The sequence below is a fragment of the Balaenoptera borealis genome, assembly GCF_965194805.1.
Source record: "Balaenoptera borealis genome assembly, chromosome: 4".
In the NCBI taxonomy this organism is placed as follows: Eukaryota; Metazoa; Chordata; class Mammalia; order Artiodactyla; family Balaenopteridae; genus Balaenoptera; species Balaenoptera borealis.
The window spans coordinates 37,701,204-37,724,311 of NC_138861.1; the positions used below are offsets into that span (position 1 = coordinate 37,701,204).

The 23,108-nt window shown below is 35.8% G+C and overlaps 1 long non-coding RNA gene across 2 annotated transcripts in view; it reads right to left on the minus strand.

The window, feature by feature from the left end:
- The window catches only part of LOC309627245, a 200,907-nt gene that overhangs the window by 160,269 nt on the left and 17,530 nt on the right, over positions 1-23,108 (minus strand). Inside the window, exon 1 of one of the 2 annotated variants that reach the window (XR_014243620.1) lies at positions 1,128-14,234. The exons of the other annotated variant lie outside the window; for it this stretch is intronic. This is a non-coding gene — a long non-coding RNA (uncharacterized lncRNA). Of the gene's footprint in view, positions 1-1,127; positions 14,235-23,108 lie in introns of those variants that run through there. 2 annotated transcript variants of the gene reach the window in all.

Genomic DNA, 23,108 nt, shown 5'->3' on the forward strand with positions numbered 1-23,108 from the left:
AGCCTGGACTGCGGATCAGTGGTCCAAGAACCCATCAGAGCATCTGCCAGGGAGATGCTGCCTTCAAGAGCATGGGTGGTTCAAGTATTCCCTTGGGAACATAAGTAAGATTCTGAGGTCCTTGTGGTATCATTAGCCTTTATGTAATGAAATAGGAGACTGGAGTCACTATTATTTATCAAAAGATAATATTTTTACTTGGTTAATTATGTTTCATCCATTGTTTAAATAATTTTGGCAGCTATGAAAATATTTCATAAACAAAAGATTCATTTATAGCCTTATTTTCATCTCTAATTCTCCAAGGGCTTGGCATGAATGTAGTGGAAAGCACACAGGCTTTGGAGTAAAAAAATCCTCCTCGCAAATATTGATTTTGCACTCATATGGCCAAAGACACATCCCACACCCTTTCTGAGCCTTGGTTCTCCCACATTAAATAGGAATAATAATGCCTACTTCGAAAGAGAGTTATGATTTTAAAACAAGTTTGAAAAGCTGGTAGCCCAGAGAAATAGATATTCACTAAATATTAGCTCACTTCCTCTCCATGAAAGAGAATTATCATTCTAAGCAGTTAAATTCCCCACATTTGTTATCTTACGTTAGTTACTCCTTTTCTCCTGCATTCTGTTGTCCTCTATCAGCTTCCCTCTGTCACCTGCCTCTCTGCCTCCTTGCCTAGTTTTCTATTTCTGTATTGTCTGTTCTCTCCCTCCTTATCATGCTCTTACTTTCTTCTCTCTCAAAACTGGGGCAAGGAGGGAAGAAAGGGGGCATGATTGGGAACAAACAGGAAATACGGTCATTTAATTCATTTCAACTCCCAGCTCTTGTAAGGCATTGCCCAAATCATTTCAAGCAATAATAAAAAAGAAAAGAAATTATCTTTATCAGGAAATTGCTATGTTCAAATCCTGTGCTATTTGACCTCTCAAGCTCCATCAATACCCTTTATATCAGTGGCTTTCAACCTTCACACCACTTTGCATGACAGAAAAAACCAACACAGACGTATCAGTAGTAACTGTTCATGGAAGTTGTGAGTCATGTTAAAAGAAAGGGGCCTACATGGTAGATGCTCAAGTAATATTTGCTTATTGCATTAATGCATTAATTATACTCACCAACACAAGTACCTGAGGATGCAAATTTGAGCTATGCTGTGGATTCACAAATCAGACACAAATCTATTGCTCCAGACCTAAAAAACAATCAACGTAAACCTAAAATAAATTTAAAAGAAAGATATCAGATATTACAACTCCTTTCTTTTATATTTTTGTTTCATTATCATCAGTGATGCAGGAAAAGCAAAGAATGTATTTAAAGGGGGCAAATGTTCTCTGAGTTCTCCTAGCCTAATCACCAAATGATAATAATAATGTAAAAAGAAGTTGACTATGACAGCGTGGTGGAGACAGCAAGAATCAGCATACCAATAAAATTTCCAAGATTGGATGATTTCTACAAAGAATTTGCAGGCTGGGATACATCTACAACCACTTTCTGAACTTGCTCTAGCAGTTCATCTACTATGACCTTAGCTGAAAAGAGCAGGCAGCATACCATCACAGGAAGCTTGTAAACAACAATGTCAAAATGGTTGGTAAGGCAATAACACTAACCATCTGAAACTGCCACTGATATAAAACAAGTGTAGAAGTTGGAGAGTGTATGAGTCATTTTTATAGTCATCTCAATAATAGCTTTGTCCAAAGGCACCACTTGCAGCTCTTAAAATAATAATTACTGTTGTTATTCTTTGTGATTGTGATGCAACCACTCACGGGATTCTAGACATAGTGAGCCATGTGGGGAAAGGGTTTCTGAAGGGTTAGGGTCCCCAGTGTTGAAAGATAAACTGAGGCATATTTTAAAATTTTAGTTTATTTGAGCAAATATCGATTTGAATTGAGCAGCATCCAATCTAGCAGATAAAAAAGGAGCTCCATGGAGCTCTACAAAATGGAAAACTTTTAAAGGCAGAAGAGAGCAGGAATAAGGACACTATACTAGGTGAAAAGCAGATCGGTTATTACAAAGTTACTTTCCTTTAGGGGATGGCAGGGGTCTATCAGGCAAATTATCTAACTAGTGCTGATCAGGTGATTCCTGATTGGCTGGTTTAAGATTCCATTTCTGAGAAAGCTGAAGCTGTGATTAAATTGTCTCAGTTTGTTGTCATGGGTCTTAGCATAAGTGACTGCATCTTGGGTCTGTTGTCTTGTTTTAAACACCAGCTATGTTGATAAACTTTCAGGAAATTTGCCTATGAGAGGGGAGGCACTCTGTAAAGATATAGTAGTAACAAGACACATAAGTCAAGAAGCATAAGTCTGTCAAAGACCCAAATTTATTCTCTTGCTGAGAAAAATGGGATTCAGTGGACTTATTGTCATTTTAGATGCCAAAGGTAATCATATGTATGAACTTATAAAATTATATTAATGTCTCTATATAATATATATATTAATCTCTCTCCAAAATCTCTATAATAGAAATTTCTGATTCATTTATATTTTATGGTAATAAGATTTAATATAATTCTGCAGAGTATTGTTTTACTAAGACAAATACTCTTGGATGGGAGTAGGATGGTTTCATTGCACAAAGACAAGGGAAACCATTCACATCAAATTCAATGTGAAAACCGCCCCCTGGAGTGGGGCAGCAAGGTGGCCCTTGATGACAAGAAAAGAGGTGGAAATGATAAAGGAGAAAGAACATGAGGGGGAAATATTGAAGATATATCCTTCTAGGCAAATATTCACTTATAAAATGTTTGATCATTGAGGGGTGTTAGGAAACAAAGAAAATACGTTTAAAGTAAAAATTATTGACCCACCAATTTGAAAAGAAAATGTCCACAATTATTAAGAGAGAGAATGGGAAAAAGAAGCAAAAGAGAGACATTAGAGCTGCCTAGTTTTCACTCTAGTCCCTCAATCAATTAGAACAGGAAAAGATCCTATTATTCCTAATGCTCTCCACCAAGGAGCCAACAGAAGACAAAGCCCTAAAAAAAATAACACTCACCAGAATTATCAGCAAAATGGGCAGGAAGTGAAGGGAGAAGAGAGTGGAGAGAAGTATTCGTTAGAGGAAGGAGAATCAATTAGACGAAAATATATTAACTAGTTTTATGTTGTAGAAAGTAGCAACACTAGGAGACTTGGAAGAAGGATGGAAAAGACAAAGTAACAAGATTTCTGAGGGAAACAGAGGAAGGGAGCCCATTCTACACACATCACATCATATCATGCTTCGCTGCAGCTAAAGACAAGCGTTTGCTTGACCTTCTGTCCATTGCTACCATCAAGTCATCATTACCATAGCAACAGTAGCAACAGAATACTTACTATGTCCTACCGTACCCTACTAAACACTGCATACAGAAGATTTTACTTAGTTCTTCAAGCTCTTTTATGAATAACATCCTATTATTATTCCTATCTTTACAGATGAAGAAGTCAAGTCCTAGAAAGTTAGAGGTATTTACAACTTCACATTGACTGTTCAGAGTTGAAAAGATTCTGTACCCACACACTCAAACTCTTAAAGATTAAAATTAACCTCAAACTAGCCTGATTTTAGTTAACATTTAAATACATTACTAAATGATCACCATCATAAATCAAGTAACAATCTGCCCCCATGCAAAGTTATTAGAGTATTATTGACCATATTTGTTATGCTGCATATTATATCCCCATGACTTACTTACCTAAGAATTGGAAGTTTGTATCTTTTCAGACCCTTCACCTATTTCACCCAACACCTCACTCCTTCCCCTCTGGCAACCCCTTGTTTGTTCTCTGTATCTGTGAGTCTGTTTTTGCTCTGTTTGCTTGTTCCTTTGTTTTGTTTTTTAACAAAACATAAGTAAGATTATACGGCATTTGTCTTTCTCACTTTGACTTATTTCACTTAGCATAAGAACCTCTAGATCCATCCATGTTGTTGTAAATGGCAATATTTCATTCTCTTTTATGTCTGAGTAATATCTCATTATATATATAACATCTTCTTTACCCATTCATCTATCAATGGACACAGGTTGCTTCCATATCTTGGCCATGGTAATATTGCTGCAATAAACATAGAGATGCATATATCTTTTTGAATTAGTGTTTTTGTTTTCCTGGGATAAATACCCAGGAGTGGAGTTGTTGGATCATATGGTAGTTTGATATTTAATTTTTTTGAGGAAACTCCATACTGTTTTCCATAGTGGCACCAATTTACTTTCCCACCAACAGTGCACAAGGGTTTCTTTTTCTTCACATCCTCACCAACACCTGTTATTTCTTGTCTTTTTGATGAAAGCCATTTTAACAGAAGTGAGGTGAAAACTCATTGTGGTTTTATGCATTTCCCTGATGATTAGTAATGTTGAGCATCTTTTCATGTATCTGTTGGTCATCTGTATGACTTCTTTGGAAAAATATCTACTCAGATCCTTTGCTCATTTTTTTAGTCAGATTGTTTGTTCTTTTGATATTGAGTGGTATGAGTTCTTTATACATTTTGAATGTTAGCCTGGATATGTCTTTTGCAAATATATTCTCCCATTCAGTAGGCTGCCTTTTCATTTTATTGATGGTTTCCTTTGCTGTGCAAAACAGCACAGCATTTTCTTGATTAGTCTGGCTAAAGGTTTATCAATATTGTTTATCTTTCCAAAGAACCGGCTCTGAGTTTCATTGCTCTTTTCTGATGTTTTTGGTCTTTATTTCATTTATTGCCACTCTGATCTTCATTATTTCTTTCCTTCTATTAACTTTGGGTTTGAGTTTTTTTTTCTAGTTCCTTTAAGTGTAAGATTAGATTGCTTATTTGAGATCTTTCTTCTTTCCTGATGTAGGCCTATATTGCTATGAACTTCCCTCTTAGAAGGGCTTTTGCTGAATCCCATATATTTTGGAATGTTGTGCTTCCATTTTCATTTGTCTCAAGGTATATTTTGATTTCCAGGTTCATTACTGCAATGATTCATTGGTAGTTTAGTAGTATGTGTTTAGACTCCACATGTTTGTGGTTTTTGGTTTTTTTCTTGTTGTTGATTTCTAGTCTCATACTGTTGTGGTCAGAAAAGATGTTTGATATTTCAATCTTTTTAAATTTATTAAGACTTGTTTTGTGACCTAGCATGTGATCTATGCTGAAGAACGTTCCATGTGTAATTGAAAAGAATGTGTATTCTGCTGCTTTTGGATGAAATGTTCTATATACATTCATTAAGTCAATCTGGTCTAATGTGTTGTTTAAGGCCAATGTTTCCAATTGACTTTCTGTCTGGATGATCTATCCATTTATGTAAGTGGGGCATTAAAATCTCCTACTATTATTGTGTTACTGTCAATTTCTCCCTTTATATCAGTTAATATTTGATTTATGCATTTAGGTGCTCCTGTGTTGAGTGTATATGCATTTAAATGTTAAATATTCTTACTGGATTTATCCCTTTATCATTCTGTAATGCCCTTCTTTGTTTCTTGTTACAGTGTTTGTCTATTTTGTCTGATATAAGTACTGCTACCCCAGCTTTTTTTGTTGTTTCCATTTGCATGGAATACCTTTTTCAATCTTCTCACTTTAGATCTGAAGTGACTCTCTTGTAGACAGCATATACATGGGTCTTGTTCTTTTATCCATTCAACCACCCTTGTCTTTTGACTGGAACATTTCATTCATTTACTTTAAAGTAATTATTGATAGGTATGAACTTATTGCCATTTTGTTGATTGTTTTCTAGTTGTTTTTGTAGTTCTCTGTTCCATTCTTGCTCTCTTGCACTCTTCCCTTGTGATTTGATGACTATCTTTTGTGTTATGTTTAGATTCCTTTCTCTTTATTGTTTGCGTATCTATTATAAGTTTTTGGTTTGTGGTTACTGTGAGGTTCATATATAACAACCTATGTATATAGGTGTCTATTTTAAGTTGATGATCTCCTAAATTTAAATGCATTCTAAAAGCACTACATTTTTATTCTACTCACAATTTTTTATGTTTTTGATATCATATTTTACATCTTTTTTTTTTGTATCCCTTAATTACTTATTGTAGATATAGGTGATTTTACTACTTTTTCCTTTTAACCTTCCTATTAACTTATTAAGTGTTTAATACACTACTTTTACTATATATTTGCCCTTATCATTGAGAATTTTTCCTTTCATAATTTTCATATTTCTAGTTGTGGCCTTTTCTTTTCCACTGAGAAAAGTCCTTTTAACATTTCTTGTAAAACTGGTGGTGCTGAACTCTTTTAGCTTTTGCTTATCTGTAAATTTATCTGTCCTTCAATTCTGAATGATAATCTTGCCAGGTTGAGTATTCTTGGTTGTAGTTTTTTTTTTCTTTTCAGCACTTTGAATATATCATGCCACTCCTTTCTGGCCTGCAAAATTTCTGCTGAAAAGTCAGCTGATGGTCTTAGGGAGTTCTCTTGTACATAACTAGTTGCTTTTCTCTTGCTGCTCTTAGGATTCTCTCTTTATCTTTAATTTTTGACATTTTAATTATAATGTGTCCTGTTGTGAACTTCTCTGAGCTCATCTTCTTTGGGACTCTCTGTGCTTTCTGGACCTGGATGTCTGTTTCATTCCCCATGTTAGGGAATTTTTCAGCTGTTATTTTTTTCAAATAATTTCTCTGCACTCTTCTCTCTCTTCTCCTTCAGGGACTCTTATAATGGGAATTTTAGTACATTTGATGTTGACACAGAGGCCCCATAAACTATCCTCATTTTCTAAAATTCTTTTTCCTTTTTCTATTCACCTTGAGTGACTTTCACCACTCTTTCTTCCAGATCACTGATTCATTCTTCCGTATCATTTAATCTACCATTGATTCCCTATAGTTTATTTTTCATTTTAGTTATTGTATTCTTCAGCTCTGATTGGTTCTTTTTTATATTTTCTAACTCTTTGTTGAAGTTCTTACTGTGCTTATCTATCTTTATCCCAAGTTTGGTGAGCATCTATATGATCATTACCTTGAACAATTTATCAGGTAGATTGTTTATCTCTGTTTCGTTTAGTACTTTTTCTGAGGTGGTGTCTTGTTTCTTCATTTGAAGCATATTCCTCTGCCTCCTCATTTTGCCTAAATCTTTGTGCTTATTTCTTTGTATTAGGTATGTCTGTTACATCTCCCAATCTTGGAGAAGAGGCCTTATGTAAAAGATGTCCTATGGGGCCCAGCAGCACACTCCGCTCTGGCCATGAGAGCTAGATGCTCCAGTGGTGTCCCCTACGTGGACTGTAGGCACCCTTCTGTTGTGGTGGAGCTGACTACTGTGGGCACACTGGAGGCTAGTCTGGCCCCCAACACAGTTGGCTGTGAGGCCCTAACTTGTGTGGTTGCTGCAGGCATGCTGGTGGGTAGGGCAGGCCTCTGGTGCTAATAGGCTACAGGGGGGATTCCAAATTGGCACCTGCCAGCACCAGTGTCAGCACAGTAGAATGAGATCACAAAAACAGCTGCTGTCAGCATCTCAGTCCCAGGAAGAGCCTCCTGCCTCTCTGGGAGGCTCTCCAAGATCAGCAAGTGGGTCTGACCCAGGCACCTTTCAAACTACTGACTCCACACCTGGGACTTGGGGCATGCAAGATTTTGTGTGTGCCTTTTAAGAACATAGACTAGGCTTCCTACACCCCTCTGGCCCTCTTGAATGTAAGGCCCACTGACTTTCAAAGCCAAATGTTTCAGGGCCTTGTCTTCCCACTATAGGACCCCTGGGCTGGGGAGCCTGATGTGGGGCTCTGACCCCTCAATCTTCAGGGGGACCTCTGGGGTTGTGATATCCCTACTGCTTGTGGGTCACTACACCAGAGGTGTGGGTACTGACCAGACTGCACCACCTTACCTCCTACCTATCTCACTGTAGCTCCTTCTTTATATTTTTATTTGTGGAAAATCTTTTCTGCTAGTCTTCAGGTCATTCTCAGAGATAGTTGTTTAGTAAGTACAGTTGACACTTGAACAAAGCAGGGGTTAATCCACATATAACTTATAGTTGGTCCTCTGTATCCATGATTCCTCTGCCTCTGCAGATTCAACTAACCACAGACTGTGTAATACCATAGTATTTACTACCAAAAAATATTCATGTACAAGTGGACCCAGGCAATTTAAACTCATGTTGTTCAAAGTCAACTGTACTTGTAATTTTGGTGTGCTCATGGAAGAAGGTGAGCTCAGGATTTTCCTACCCCACCATCTTGATCCCAATCCCGAGGCCAAGGTCGTGCATTTTCTTATCTGTTTCATTGACCATCATTCAATAATTATTGTATTACAACATCTCCCCATGTCAATAATCCAGACCATTAACCTACCAAATATAAAATTTTAATCTTAATAAAATATCCCCAATAACAATAAAACTCCTAGGTGAATAGGACAATACTACAGTTGACTTTTGTAAGCCATCATTTGAATATATCTATCTAATGCTGTAGCCAAATTATTTACTCATAAGTGACACAAAGAAATTCCTCATTTTGGGTAAAAATCTACTGGAAAATTAGACGTATGGCTGAGATAGAGAATGATTATGACTTGTTAGTAATCACATTGATATACTCAGACACATTCATACACACTGATTTCTTCTTGCTGGAACACTCAGATTTCCAACAAGTTCATATACGCATTTAAATACTTTTGTCTTCCTGTTTTAATGATGCCTATCACAGGCAGATGATGTTTGAGACTCTGGTTCCTTTGAACACCAGGTTTTCCTTAGGGGACCTAATGTGCTTGGTCAAATCATAAAGTTGAATTATAGGGGTCCAAAGTCTATGTCAGAAGGTCAGAAGGTACTTGTTTTTAAAAACAAAGGAGGTATTCACAGTTTAAAGCAATGATATATTTAGATCCATGTCATGGCATATGGGGTAGATAGTCACCAATTCTATTTTCTTTTTCTCAGAAAAAAAAAAGCATAAAACTCCAGTGTTCCCTATAGTTGGATTAGGTTCAAGTACAGACTGGGTTTTGGCCCATGACATGTAGAGGGAAGTAATATACCATGTTCATGCCTGTTTCATAAGATCCAATTCATGACCATTCATAAAGGCAACCACAGAGATGATGCACTGAATATGACAACATCACAAAATGAAAGAGAGAAATTCAACTTCACTGGACAGTGATTTGAGAAAGAAACAAACCTTTATTTACTTAGGCACTAAGCTCTGAGACTCAAGAGCTTGTTTACTAGTGCACCCTAACTTAGCTCAATCTGACTGAGAACGTGATACTGGCCATGGGGAATACTATCACAAAACTAAAGATGTGGCAGGCCATCAGGCAGCAAAGAAGCTGATATCACAATCTGGAAATATGTGATCTAAGTTGTGCAGTGGGGTGAAAAAAAGTTGTAAAACTGTTATCGATGGTAATTTGATGGATATACTCCTAAGTCTGAAGGTCTAGAGTAAGATGATGGAAAACAGTCACACCATTAGTTTATACTGGTTAGTATAGGCTGCATTTGGCAAGGCATTACATGAAAGGGATGAGTTCAGGAAAGAAGTGACTGCTTTGGAACACTTTAAAATACAATTTTCATCTCAGGAGTCATACTTCATTGAAATAGTAGTGTTTCCAAATTTCCACAGGGCCATTATATATTTAACATTAAGGATTAACACTGTCTATCTTAAATCCACTAGCCAAACATCATTAGCTGCTCTATTTTTAAGCCAGGTCTATTCATATTGGGTGGTGGAGGGGCAAAGGCTGGATGTGTGGAGAAAGGAAAAAATTAATGCAGCTATATCCCAGCCTTTCAGAAGATCCTTTCTGAGTGAGTGGTTTAGAGTCTGTTTATGCTCTCCCTAACAATGCAGTATTTTTTAATAGCATATGGACTCTTTTGAATGTTTAGTGAACTTTCACATCAGGAAGGAAAATAAGAAAGACCATTATCTTTCTTCCTAAGGCAGAAAAAAATATAAATCTAAACACAATATTCAAATTCTCTTGAAAGACCAACTATAGATCTGGGGTGGAGAAACTTGAAGAGTGTGATCTGGTATTCATTTCAGCAAGCTGAATTTAATTTTCTACTTTGGGAAGCAATGTATGATAGTCATTGTTTAACATCATTCCACTTAGGCCTCAAAAATCTCCATAAAAGAAACCTTATGGGGAAATTTTGTGCCTCATATTATGCCAAAGTTCTGAAAAGAGTGAGCTTGAACTTGGTGACCAATAGAGTTTCCTTCTTGTCCAAGGAGGAATAGCTTTGATCACCATCTGGACCACATGGAAAGCATTGAGAACCTGGTTGGGGCAGAGCCAAATAAATCACGTTGGTACCATCTGGCAATACTAAAAGCTGGGAAGGGGGTGGAAATTGCCATGGGCCAGTCCTCAAAAGACTACCTAGCCAGAGAGAAACTTAATGAGTTAACAAAGTAGGAGTCTTCGTGAAATAAGAATCAGGAGATGTAGGCTCTAAGACAGACCCTCCCACTGACCAGATATGTGACTTTAGGACAAGTCATGCCTCCATTTTAGACTTCATTCTCTTATTCTATAGAATGAGGGAGTTGGGCTTAATTATGGACTGCCAAGTGAAATATCTATGAGCATGTAGCAGGTAGTCTAATAGGGAGACCCACACACGGTGGGGACCATGGCTAAGTGAAGAACACATGCCCTTCCAAAGGGAAAGCTGCTATTCAACTCCAACTAATTAAAGCTATGCAGAATACAGGCCCAGCATTGACAAATTTCCATTTTTTTTTAAGAGAAGCTAGAAATCAGGGATTTTTATGAAAAAAAAAAAACTTTTCATTTCTAAACATTCACACCTTATTCAATTTTTTAAGCATATTATTGCCCAAACAACACCAAAAAAAAATATCTGCTGGCATGGTGTGGCCTGGAGACCACATTTGTCCCCCAGGTATTGTCAGATAACTAACTCAGCTAACTATCCCCTTGCATCTTTGAAGATAAATTTAAATTAATCACCTGATAAATGACATTTTGTTTCTTCAATCTATAATCCATTTTCTCTCACCTTCAACGTGTTTAGAAATGAACATACACAGTGTGGGGGCCCTAAAGATTTGTCTTCCTCCCTCACCCCACTGAGGCTGTGTTCCCTGTTACCCATGATCTCCTGACCGCCAGCTCGAAAGGCAATCGCTCTGCCTTCATTCTTAAACAATTTCTAGCAACTCAAATCGTTAACAATACCTCTTCTTGAAAAACAGCCTCTTCTGGGTTTTCACATGTTTCTAATCACCTTGTCCCAGATTCTTTCACTGCCTCCTTTTTTCCTTCCACTTCCTAAATGTGGGTGTTCCTAGAGATGCAGTCCCCAGCCTTCCAGTAATCTCTTTAAGTTCTTATCCAAAGATCTCATCTGTAACTTCAGCTTCAGTCCTCACTAGATTCATTCATATGCACAAACATCTCCTCTCCTGAGGAGCTCCAAGTCTCTGTTTGTAATGTCCATTTGAACATTTCTGCTTGGACTATGTTGCCCATTCCTTAAGTTTGCTCCAAAGTTATTGTTTTCTCCAAAACTTCTTCTCCCTTGTGTTCCTCTTGCTACTAAAGATCTCCCACCATTCTTCACACCATGCCTCCAGTTACTGCAAGTTAAAATCCTAATTATCTTTGACTCACCTCACTCACATCCACCTTTAATGATCTATTCACGATATTGGGAACATTCATCCCTATCTTTCTAAGGAAGGCACCTGCAATTACCACTTCTGGGTTAGATACACCACTTGCATCTTTCTTACTTCCTAACTCCAGTCTGTATTAGGCACTGCCACCACGTTATCACTTGCATCACGTCATAGACTCACTTCCATTGCCCCAAGGGACAAATACCAAATTTCTGTATCTGACATTCAAAGTCCACTGTTTGGCCCGTAGCCATCTTCCCCATCCTCTCAATACAGAAGACCTTCTGTTCCAGCCAAAAAAGGACTAACCATTGTTCTCCAAACACTATATTTAGTTTTTGCATAAAAGGTCCTCCCTTGTAATTTCTACCTGTTCAACTCCTATTCATTCTTCAAGGCCCAGTTCAACTTTCATCTTCTTCCAAAAGCTTTTTAAATTACCTAGGCCCAAGTGACATCTCCTTTAACAGACCTTAAGGAAATGTTTTTTGGTGCTGCTTCCTTATCTAGAGAAGAAATCTCAGGTGTTAGCTTCTAAAAGCATTATTGTTCTGCCTTTCACATGTAGGTGTGTGGTAAAATTAGGTGTGTGGTATGAAGTAGGAGTCCAAAGTTGTTTGTTTGTTTGTTTGTTTGTTTGCATGGATATGTAATTTTTCCTAGCACTATGGATGTCTACCTTTTCCCTACTGTTATCCAGTGCCAACTTTGTCATAAATTAAGGTATCAAATATGTGAGAGGTGATTTTTAGGCTGGCAACTCCATTCTATTGGCCTATTATGAATTCTTGCACCAATTTCACACTCGCTCAGTTAATAAAGCTTTTATAATGTCTTGATAATCAGTAGAGACTGTCCTTCTACTTTGTCCTTCTTTAAGAGCATCTTGCCTATTCTAGGCCCTTTCCTTATAAATTTCCATATAGATTTTAGTATCAGCTATTCACGTACCCTTTTCTCCCTCTCCCTTCAAAAAAATTAACAACTCAGTTAGGATTTTGATTGTTGTTTCTTTGGATTTCAGATCAACTTACCTCTTACTTCCCTGTTTTGGTTTGGTTTGGTTTGGTTTTTGGTTTTTTGTCTGACTAGACTTTATTTGCATGCTTTACGTTTAATTTTCTATTTTTTCCAGTTTCTGAGGATGAAAATCTTGGGAATTTCCTTTTATTCATTTCCTTTCATTAGTTTATGCATTTAGCTATATTCACAATTTTTAATATGTTATATTTTCTTATTCATTTTATTCCAGATATTCTCTATTTTCTCCTGTGACTTCCTCTTTGATTCATGGGTAATTTAGAAGTATGCTGTTTAACCACATATTTTGTAATTTTCCAGATATCTTTCTGTTACTGATTTCTAGTTTAATTCTTAAGTGATCAGAGAACATTCTTTTTAAGATTTCAATTCTTTAAAACTTGTTGAGATTTGTTTTATGGCACAGAATATGTTCTACTTTAATGAATGTCAATTAGGTCATATTGGTTGATAGTGTTGTTTACATCTTCTACATTCTTACTTATTTTCTCTCTACTTGATTCATTGATCACTAAGAGAGAAGTGTTGACATCTCCAAATGTAATTATGGATTTTTCTGTTTCTATCAGCTTTGCTTTGAGTATTTTGAAGTACTGCTGTGCTTCAAATACACATTTAAATTGTTATGTCTTCTTTGTGAATTGACATCTTTATCAATAAGTAACGTTCCTCCTAATCCTGGATAATATTTCTTGGGTGAAGTCTGTTTTGTTTGATTTTAACATGGTCACTCCACTTTCTTTTGATTTGTGTTTGTATGGTGTATCTTCTTCCATCTTTTTACTTTTAACAGATCCAAGTATTTAGATTAAAATAGTATTAGGTAGACAATATATAGTCGGTTCTTGTATTATCATCTAACCTGACAATCTCTGCCTTTTAATCAGCATAGTTAGATAATTTAAGTTAATTATTAATAAAGTGAGTTTAAATCTACCACCTCTCTTGTTGGTTCTTATTTCCCAGATGTTCTTTTTTTCCCTTTTTTATAACCATTTAGATTAATTGTGTATTTTTTATTATTTTTCTCTCCACAATTCGCTTATTATTTATACTGCCTTCTTTAAGATTTTAAAGGTTGCCCTGAAGTTGACACTATATATTTTTAATTTATCATAGTCTGTTTTAAAATAATATTGTTATTTCACATACTGTGTAAGAAAAACAACATATTTCCAGTTTCTCTCTCCTATAATTTGTACTTTTTTGTCTTACATTTTATTTTTACATGTATTACAAAGCCTTCAATACATTTTCACTATTTTTGCTTTAAAGTGTCAGTTAGCTTTTAGAGTGATTAAAAATAAGTTTAAAAATATATATCATATTTTCCTTTATTTTTAACATTATTGGTGCTCTTCATTATTTTGGTGAATCTAAGTTTTCACCTAGTATCATACCCCTTCTGTATGAAGAACTTTCTTTCATAAAGATGTAACTTCATTGTCTTCTGTCTTTCATAATTTCTAACAAGTCCACTATATATATATATATATATATATATTTTTTTTTTTTTTTTTTTTTTTTTTTTGGTTATTTGAAATTGTAAAATATCTTTTTCCCTGGCTGTTTTCATGATCTCTTTATCTTTGATTACAATGATGTTTCAAATTTCCTGTTTACTTAGTTTTTAATTTTTTTGTTTGTTTTCAGTATTGATCCTGCTTGCAGTTCTCTGAGCTTCTTGGATTTGTAGTTTGATACATTCCATTATTTTGGGAAAGTTCTCAATCTATCTCTTTAAATATTTTGTTTGCCTCATTCTCTATTTTCTTCTAGAACTCTAGTACACATATATTAGACCATTTACTATTGTTCCAAAACTCTTGGATGTTATTTTTTTTAATATTTTTTTTTACACTTTGTGTTTCAGTTTGGATAATTTATATTATTCAGTTTGAATAATTTCCATAATTTTTCTTGACTTATCTACAAGCTCACTCCTTCTTTCCTCAGCTGTATTAAGCCTATTGATGAATTTGCAAAGAAATTCTTCAATTCTAATATCCATTTTTTAAAAAACTTTCTGTTTATAAATGGCCTATTCTTATAGTTTCATCTTTCTTCTTAAGTTTCCCATCTGTATATACATGTTGTCCACCTACCTTTCCCAGTAGAACCTTTAACATAATTGTTATCATTATTTAAAGTCCTTACCTGATTGTTCTTGGTCATCTCTGAATCTGGATCTTTTGATTCCCTTACCTCTTGACAGTGGGTTGTATTTCTTTCACAATTTTTGTCTTGTAATTTTTTAAAATGCCTATCCATCATTAAATGTAGGACAATTGAATCTGAGGTAACTAGTATTTATGCTCCTCTTCTGTCAAGCCCCTTGAGTTAGACGTTAAATTAATCTAGTCAAATAATGAGCTGTATCTGGTTTCACTTCAGTGCACCAACTTCAGAGCAAGCTTCAAACTCCTCTGGTAGTGGGTTGCAATTTCCTTGTGCTTAGTTGGGGACTGGAGCAACAAGCAGTTTTTCTCAGTGTCCATGCTCCATCTCAGCTGCCACATGCCCACCCCACAGAGGAGGGCTCGTTCCATGCTCTTACCACACCCCCAACTGTAGATTGCTATTGCTTGATGCTCAAGGCTAGACTTGGTGAAGGGAGGTTCCCTCTCTTCCTGGTTTGGCCTCAGTCTTAGGCAGGCCTTGTGTCCCTGGAACTTGGGATGGAGGTTTTTCAGCATTTCTGTCTTTCTTACCATGGTAACCAAGCTCTGCATTGCATCTGTGGTTCATCTTGGGCAGGAGTTTCCTGCCCTCCTCTATGGTAGCAGACTAGTTCTTGGTCTTACTATGAGATCCAGAGCCCAGGCTACTTGGCTCTCCCATGGGGATAGAGGGTTTTCTTCTACTCTTTTCCTAGCCACAGTGGTTCTTTCCACCTGTGAGTGACAGTGTTTGCTGCCCCTCCTCGGAGGCTTAAGATCTTTTATTCATAGGTGAGAAGAGACTAGGAACAGAGAAGCTTTGAGTTTTTCTGCAGAAGGCACAGATCACCTCTGTATGCCTGTGCCCCAAGGAGAAGTGCAATTTTCTGTCCTGCCCTCATGAGCACCCAGTAAAGGTGGATAGAAAAGATCTTGCTAGTAAGTGAGAACTCATCCATTTCACACTGGCATGGTAGCCCACACTTGGCTTTAAACAGCTGGTTAAAATTTTAGCTGATTTATTCTGACCTGCTTATATGGTACAGTCTCTTCGTTTAGTTGAGACCACTCATATTCCATGGACTTGTCATTCTGGAATTTAGGGTACTTTGTGACCTCAGCTCTCTAACGGGCTCAAGAAAAGTTATCACTTTGGAGTGTACCTGACTTTTTCTCCTTGTTAGGGTGGGTAGGAGCAGCTTTCTTTCCAGGTTTTTACATCCTAGGTGAAAGTGGGAAAAACTAACTTACTTTTATTGGAATATCTGGCACTTGTTTAGTTCTTTAGGACCTGAAAAACTATGGATACCTTTGTAAATGCATTTAAGAAGTATTTTAGGTGTCCTGCATCATTACACAAAAAAGTAATTCTTGTCACAACAAGAAGTCGAGATCCTCAAAATTCAGGAACTCACTTTCCTAATGAGCCTTTCTTAAAAAAATAATAATAATGTTTTTTAATGATAATAATACTTATCAAGAAAGAATATAGAATCAGTTCCACTGAAGGGAATTATACAAGGACTTTATCATAATAAAAGCTAATATACAAGAGAAACAATACTGCATAAAATGTGACTTAGCCTCAAACCAAAACAAAGAGTATATTTAATATAATTTTACAAGGACCTCAGTTTAAGTTAGTCTCATCAATAAGATAGTCACATAATATGGATCCTCAGGATTCACAATAGCATGATTTCAAATAAGATTTAAGTTTGTCCTTCTTGAAAGCAGGACTGACTAGTTTGTTTTCAAGGGTCCACCAGAGGTGTAAGTTTTATATTTGTATACTTCTTATATTTAAAAATATCACTCTATTCATACATATTTGTAATAGCCATTCTTCTCCATACTTATCTGTTGATTCTATGGCTTAAATAACAAATACCTCCTTGCCACATTTTAGTTTTATTTATTTACTCAACAAAAATACACCAAGTTCTTACTATAAGCCATATGCTAGACATACAAATTTGAAAGGCATGGTTCATTGCTTCAAGAAATTTACAATCTCTGTGAGACACATATTACGATAATACAGTGTGATCACTACTAATATGGAGGCATACTCAATGAGAAAATAGAACAATAGCAATATGAAATAATAAGAGATAGGAAATAGTAAGGATTACAGTGGGAAATCTACTGGTCCTAATGACTCTGGTCAAAGAACATTAAAATTAGTGACTAACATGAATTAAATTATTTAAGGAGTAGGAAGTATATGCCAAGGCCCAAAACACAATGTAAATGGAGAGAACTAATAATGTTTCATACTCCACTGAGGCACAAATGAAAACTTCACTTTAAAACAGGGACAATAATTGGTAAATGAGTAACAGTAGAAACAATCATAGGGGATTATAAGAAGTCAAATGAAATAAATCCAGGATTTATTTAGAACACTAAACAAATCCAAAAATCCTTTGATATCAAAGGCTAGGTGGTAGACCAGCAGCCTGATTGAAACCAGTCTAATACTCTTTCATTTAACAAATCATTGAGCGTCTACTCTGCCAGGCACTTTGCAAAATGTTTTGGCTACATTAGTGAACAGAACCAAGATGCCTATATTTGATGGTGGCTACATTCTGTGACAAGGAAAATGCCCACAAGGGCCATAATCAACCACAAAGTGAAAAAGGTTCTATAATGTTAATAGTTAATATGTATTAGGTACTTATTATGCACTGAGTTCTCTTCTTCTTAGAGATTTATATGTATCAATGATGCGGTAGATTTCATTACTATTCCCAATGCACTCTGCAGAATATTTAAGGGCAGAATTTAGCCCTGTAGCTACATCAGGCTGAGCTTACAACTCAGTCATGATCATCAACGATCGACACAGTAAATGGAGAATAACACTTCAAAACTGTATAAAAATTTTTTAATTAAAATTAAAAAAAAAAAAAAAAACAAAACAATCGGGCACCAAAGAACCAAAGATGGGAGCACCCTCAGTTTTAGAAAGTAAAATAAAGTACCCTAGTTTTGTGTTTGGCTCACTCAGCATGTGGATTTCCCTCTGACTCCAGTGTAACAATGAAAAATAACCTAATTAAGACAACTAGAAATGCAAATCAAGAAATTCTGAGGACCTCTGAAGCATCTTGTACCATTAAGAGAGAAGAATACTGTATGTGCAGAAGAAAATTTCTGAAGGCATGTTGTTCTAAAATTACAAGAGCGTATGACATTACAACTACGAGAAAACTAAATTACTCGAGAGAAACCTCCTGAATAAATATTTTGCATGTCTGCCGAAATTTAACAAACATTTCAACTCAATTCAGAATGTTGCTGTGGGGATTCTCAAATCTTGGCCAAGAGTTTCTGCCTATAACTTTGCAACCATTAGGTGTGTCTGGCGGAGTACCTGGCACATACAGTAGGGAAGAGGAGCCTCCTGGCAAATTTGTTTGAACTGATCTGAACTTGCAAATTAAGAAAGGCTCTGTGGGTCTTACATGTCCAGAAAGAGCAATATAGCAAGTGAGAAAACTTCTACTATCTCATTCCTGATTATAGGAAAATAAGTTCAGACAGCTTTGAGGAAAATTCATATTACTTATGAGTTTCATACTTTGTGCATAAAGAGGTAGCACCATCAACTAGATGAAAAAGAAATCATGTCCTGAATGAAGAGTTGACCCTGAGCAAGGGATTTTAGAGGCTTTACTTGCTGGGTCTCAAGTTTTTATACACTATGAATATGATAAACTAATTTAGATTATAGAGGTCTTCCCAAAAGTCAAAATAAACTAAAGACTTCCTTTCCCTGGAATAGGACTGAACCAAAAGAAAGTTTTAAATACTGCAGAGTCGAGAAATAGGACACTGATCTTTTTCATCCAATAGAATAGACACCCTTAAATCTAGGACTGTATAGTCTGTATTTACCACAGACTTTAGGACATTAATCAGTCTGCTGAAACTCTGCCCTCAACAGTAGCCATTCCATTGCCTCAGCTTTACTTAAATTTCAATTCAGAGTCAACTCTTTTTCTCTTCCTTTCAGCCAAACTTCAGGAGACTTGAAGGCAATCCAAGGAATAGTCTACAGATAGGTTTGGTAGTTTGTTTCCATTGAAGTAAAACCTATTCATTCTTTTTACTAGGTTAGCTTGCAAATGGTTTTCAAAAATTATTATATATTCATAAATGTTAATTAATCCAATTGATTAGTAAAATAATACTGACTCAGATCATGTTAGCATTGCCACTGTCTCTGCCTATTGCTTCTCATATTAATAGACAGAGAAAAATTAATAGAGAGAAAATGCAAGTCTCAGCTAGCAGTAGACATAACCCAAACAATCATCCCAGAACACAGATTCCAAAAAAGAAAATAAATATTGATACTAAAATGTGGAAAAGGGTGTATTACATTTTTTCATAAGACCTATTGTATGATTTGTTTTGGATACCACTTAATTTCATGGATGAAACTAGCACTGCAATCCACTAACGTATTTTCCATTTTAAAATAAAAAATTTTGACCTGAGCTCTGTTAGATGGCTGCCTTCAAGTAGCTGAATTATTGAAAACAGCCTTAACATAGTCTTCCATGAAGTATGCATGCTCTTATACGTTTGAATACATTTATTTGTAAGTTAACATTTTAAAAGTTTGTGTGCAGCTATCTCTAAATATTTATGAGTGTACTTCAACATTAAGTCAGGAGACAGGAATAAAAAACTGTAAGAAACATTCTTGAAACACATGCAAGTATCAAATTTTTTAAAAAGGAATGAACCAAATATTCTAATTCTTATAGCTTTTTAAAATCGCTCTATTGAGGTATGATTGACTGTACTTCATTTATTCATTCATTCAATCATTCATTCATTCGTGTTTATTATTTTTCATTCTTCCTCTAAGATATTACCCTAGATTAGCATTGTTGTCATAACAGCCTGTGTTACACTAGAAGTTGTTTTAAGAAAGTGTTACAATATGGATTTGCTGTCCCACTGTTATTCTCTCTGGGAGGGTAATAAGAGGCCTATGATGAATACGTAGGGCAGGTGAGAGTAGAGTACTAAGGGTACAGAAAATATTTAGACCAATACTATTCTTCCCAACATTCACCATAAATATTATACAGTCATTTGTTTTCAGAGTCAATTATGGCCCGGTGATTTGTCACAAAATAGGATTAAGAGATGTTTGAAATTGCTAGTAAACATGGGGCTTCTTCTGGGGGGGGGAAGTTCTAAAATTAGATTGTGGTGATGGTTGTACAACCCTGTGAATATAATAAACACCATTAAATTGCACACTTTAAACTGGGGAATTTTATGGTATGTGAGTTAAATCTCAATAAGGCTGTTTTTAAAAGATGTATTGTGTCTAGATAGCAGGAATTTTAATGATTACTTTAAGAGGTTACAGATTATAGAGTAAATTCTAATTCAGGCTTTGAAGTCAGACTGACCTGGGTTTGATTTTTTGGGGGGTTGGGGAGGATGGGGAGGAGTAGAAGCACTTCCTTCCTTTACACAACTGTGGGGTTGGGGGGAGCAAGCGGAATGCATAACCCACTAACAAGTCTAAGAAAATCGTCACCATCCACATTTTTTTCTTTTTACCTTCTGACCTCTTTCACCCATTTCTTTGCCCCCACCCCCAATCCCTTGCCCCTGGCAAGCACCAATGTGTTCTCTGTATCTACAAACTTTTTTTTTCTTTTTCTTTTTCTTCTTCTTCTTTTTTTTTTTTTAGACTCCACATTTAAGAGAGATCATATGGTTCTAGTCTTTCTCTGTTTGACTTATTTCAGCTTAACTCCATCAAGGTCAATTCACATTGTTGCAAATGGCAAGATCACATAATTTTTTATAGCTGAATGATATTCCATTGTATATAAAGACATTACTCCTTTTATTGCATTTTGCTTTATTGCACTTCTCATACATGAGTTTTTTACAAAGTGAAGGTTTGCAGCAACCCTGTATCAAGCAAGTCTATCAGCACCATTTTTCTTATAGCATTTGCTCGTTCTGTGTCTCTGTGCAATTTGGGGTTAATTTTCACAATATTTCAAACATTTTATTAATTACTATAATATTTGTTATGGTGACCTGTGATCACTAATCTTTGATGTTACTATTATAATTGTGTGGGCAATTTTTAGCAATACATTACTTTTTAATTAAGGTATGTACTTTTTTAGACATAATACTATTGCACACTTAACAGACTAGAGTATAATGTAAATATAACTTTCATATGCACTGTGAAACCAAAAAATTCATGTGACTTGCTTTATTGTGATATTTACTTTATTGCAGTGGTCTGGAACTGAACCTGCAGTATCCCTGAGGTATGCCTGTATATACCACAATTCTTTATCCATTCATCAATCAATGGACATTTAGGTTGCTTCCATGTCTTGGTTATGGTAAATAATGCTGCAATGATCAGTTGAGTGCATATATCTTTTCTAGTTAGTGTTTTGAGAGATTTATTTCGATAAATATCCATAGGAGGAATTGCTGGATCATATGGTAGTTCTATTTTTTAATTTTTTTAAAATGCTTTGTCTATATTTATTCATTTAAACTCCATAACAACGCTAAATTATTATCCTTATTATACAGAAAACAAAACTGAGGCACACAGTAGGTAGAGCTGGAATTTGAATACTTGTCAGCCTGACCCCAAAGACTCTTTCACTACTCCGTAATTCCAAAAATAATTGTGATATCCTAGTGGCAGATTGGGTGACAATATGAGACCAGTGGACATGCCAGATCTAAATAAATTATTGATATTATAGTCCCTGGACTCTAATATCTAATTTTGAATTTGAAAAATAACCTTGAATGCTGACTATAATGAGGGCTTTCTACTTTTTTTCTTTTAATGATAAAGTATTATTTTTTTTAACATCTTTATTGGAGTATAATTGCTTTACAATAGTGTGTTAGTTTCTGCTTTATAACAAAGTGAATCAGTTATACATATACATATATCCCCATGTCTCTTCCCTCTTGCATCTCCCTCCCTCCAACCCTCCCTATCCCACCACTCTAGGTGGTCACAAAGCACAGAGCTGATCTCCCTGTGCTCTGTGGCTGACTCCCACTAGCTATCTATTTTACGTTTGGTAGTGTATACATGTCCATGCCACTCTCTCACTTTGCCCCAGCTTACCCTTCCCCCTCCCCGTACCCTCAAGTCCATTCTCTAGTAGGTTTGTGTCTTTATTCCCATTTAGCCCCTAGGTTCTTCAGGACCATTGTTGTTTTTTTGTTTGTTTGGGGTTTTTTTTAGATTCCATATATATGTGTTAGCATACGGTATTTCTTTTTCTCTTTCTGACTTACTTCACTCTGTATGACAAACTCTAGGTCCATCCACCTCACTACAAATAACTCAATTCCGTTTCTTTTTATGGTTGAGTAATATTCTATTGTATATATGTGCCACATCTTCTTTATCCATTCACCTGTTGATGTACACTTAGATTGCTTCCATGTCCTGGCTATTGTAAATAGAGCTGCAGTGAACATTTTGGCACATGACTCTTTCTGAATTATGCTTTTCCCAGGGTATATGCCCACTAGTGGGATTGCTGGGTCGTATGGTAGTTCTATTTTTAGTTTTTTAAGGAATCTCCATACTGTTATCCATAGTGGCTGTATATATTTACATTCCCACCAACAGTGCAGGAGGGTTCCCTTTTCACCACACCCTCTCCAGCAATTATTGTTTGTAGATTTTTTGATGAAGGCCATTCTGACTGGGGTGAGGTGATAACTCATTGTAGTTTTGATTTGCATTTCTCTAATGATTAGTGACGTTGAGCATCCTTTCATGTGTTTGTTGGCAATCTGTATATTTTCTTTGGAGAAATGTCTATTTAGGTCTTCTGCCCATTTTTGGATTGGGTTGTTCGTTTTTTTGTTATTGAGCTGCATGAGCTGCTTTTAAATCTTGGATATTAATCCTTTGTCAGTTGCTTCATTTGCAAATATTTTCTCCCATTCTGAGGGTTGTCTTTTGGTCTTGTTTATGGTTTCCTTTGCTGTGCAAAAGCTTTTAAGTTTCATTAGGTCCCATTTGTTTATTTATTTATTTATTTATTTTTCATTTCTCTAGGAGCTGGGTCAAAAAGGATCTTGCTGTGATTTATGTCATACAGTGTTCAGCCTATGTTTTCCTCTAAGAGATTTATAGTGTCTGGACTTACATTTAAGTCTTTAATCCATTTGAGTTTATTTTTGTG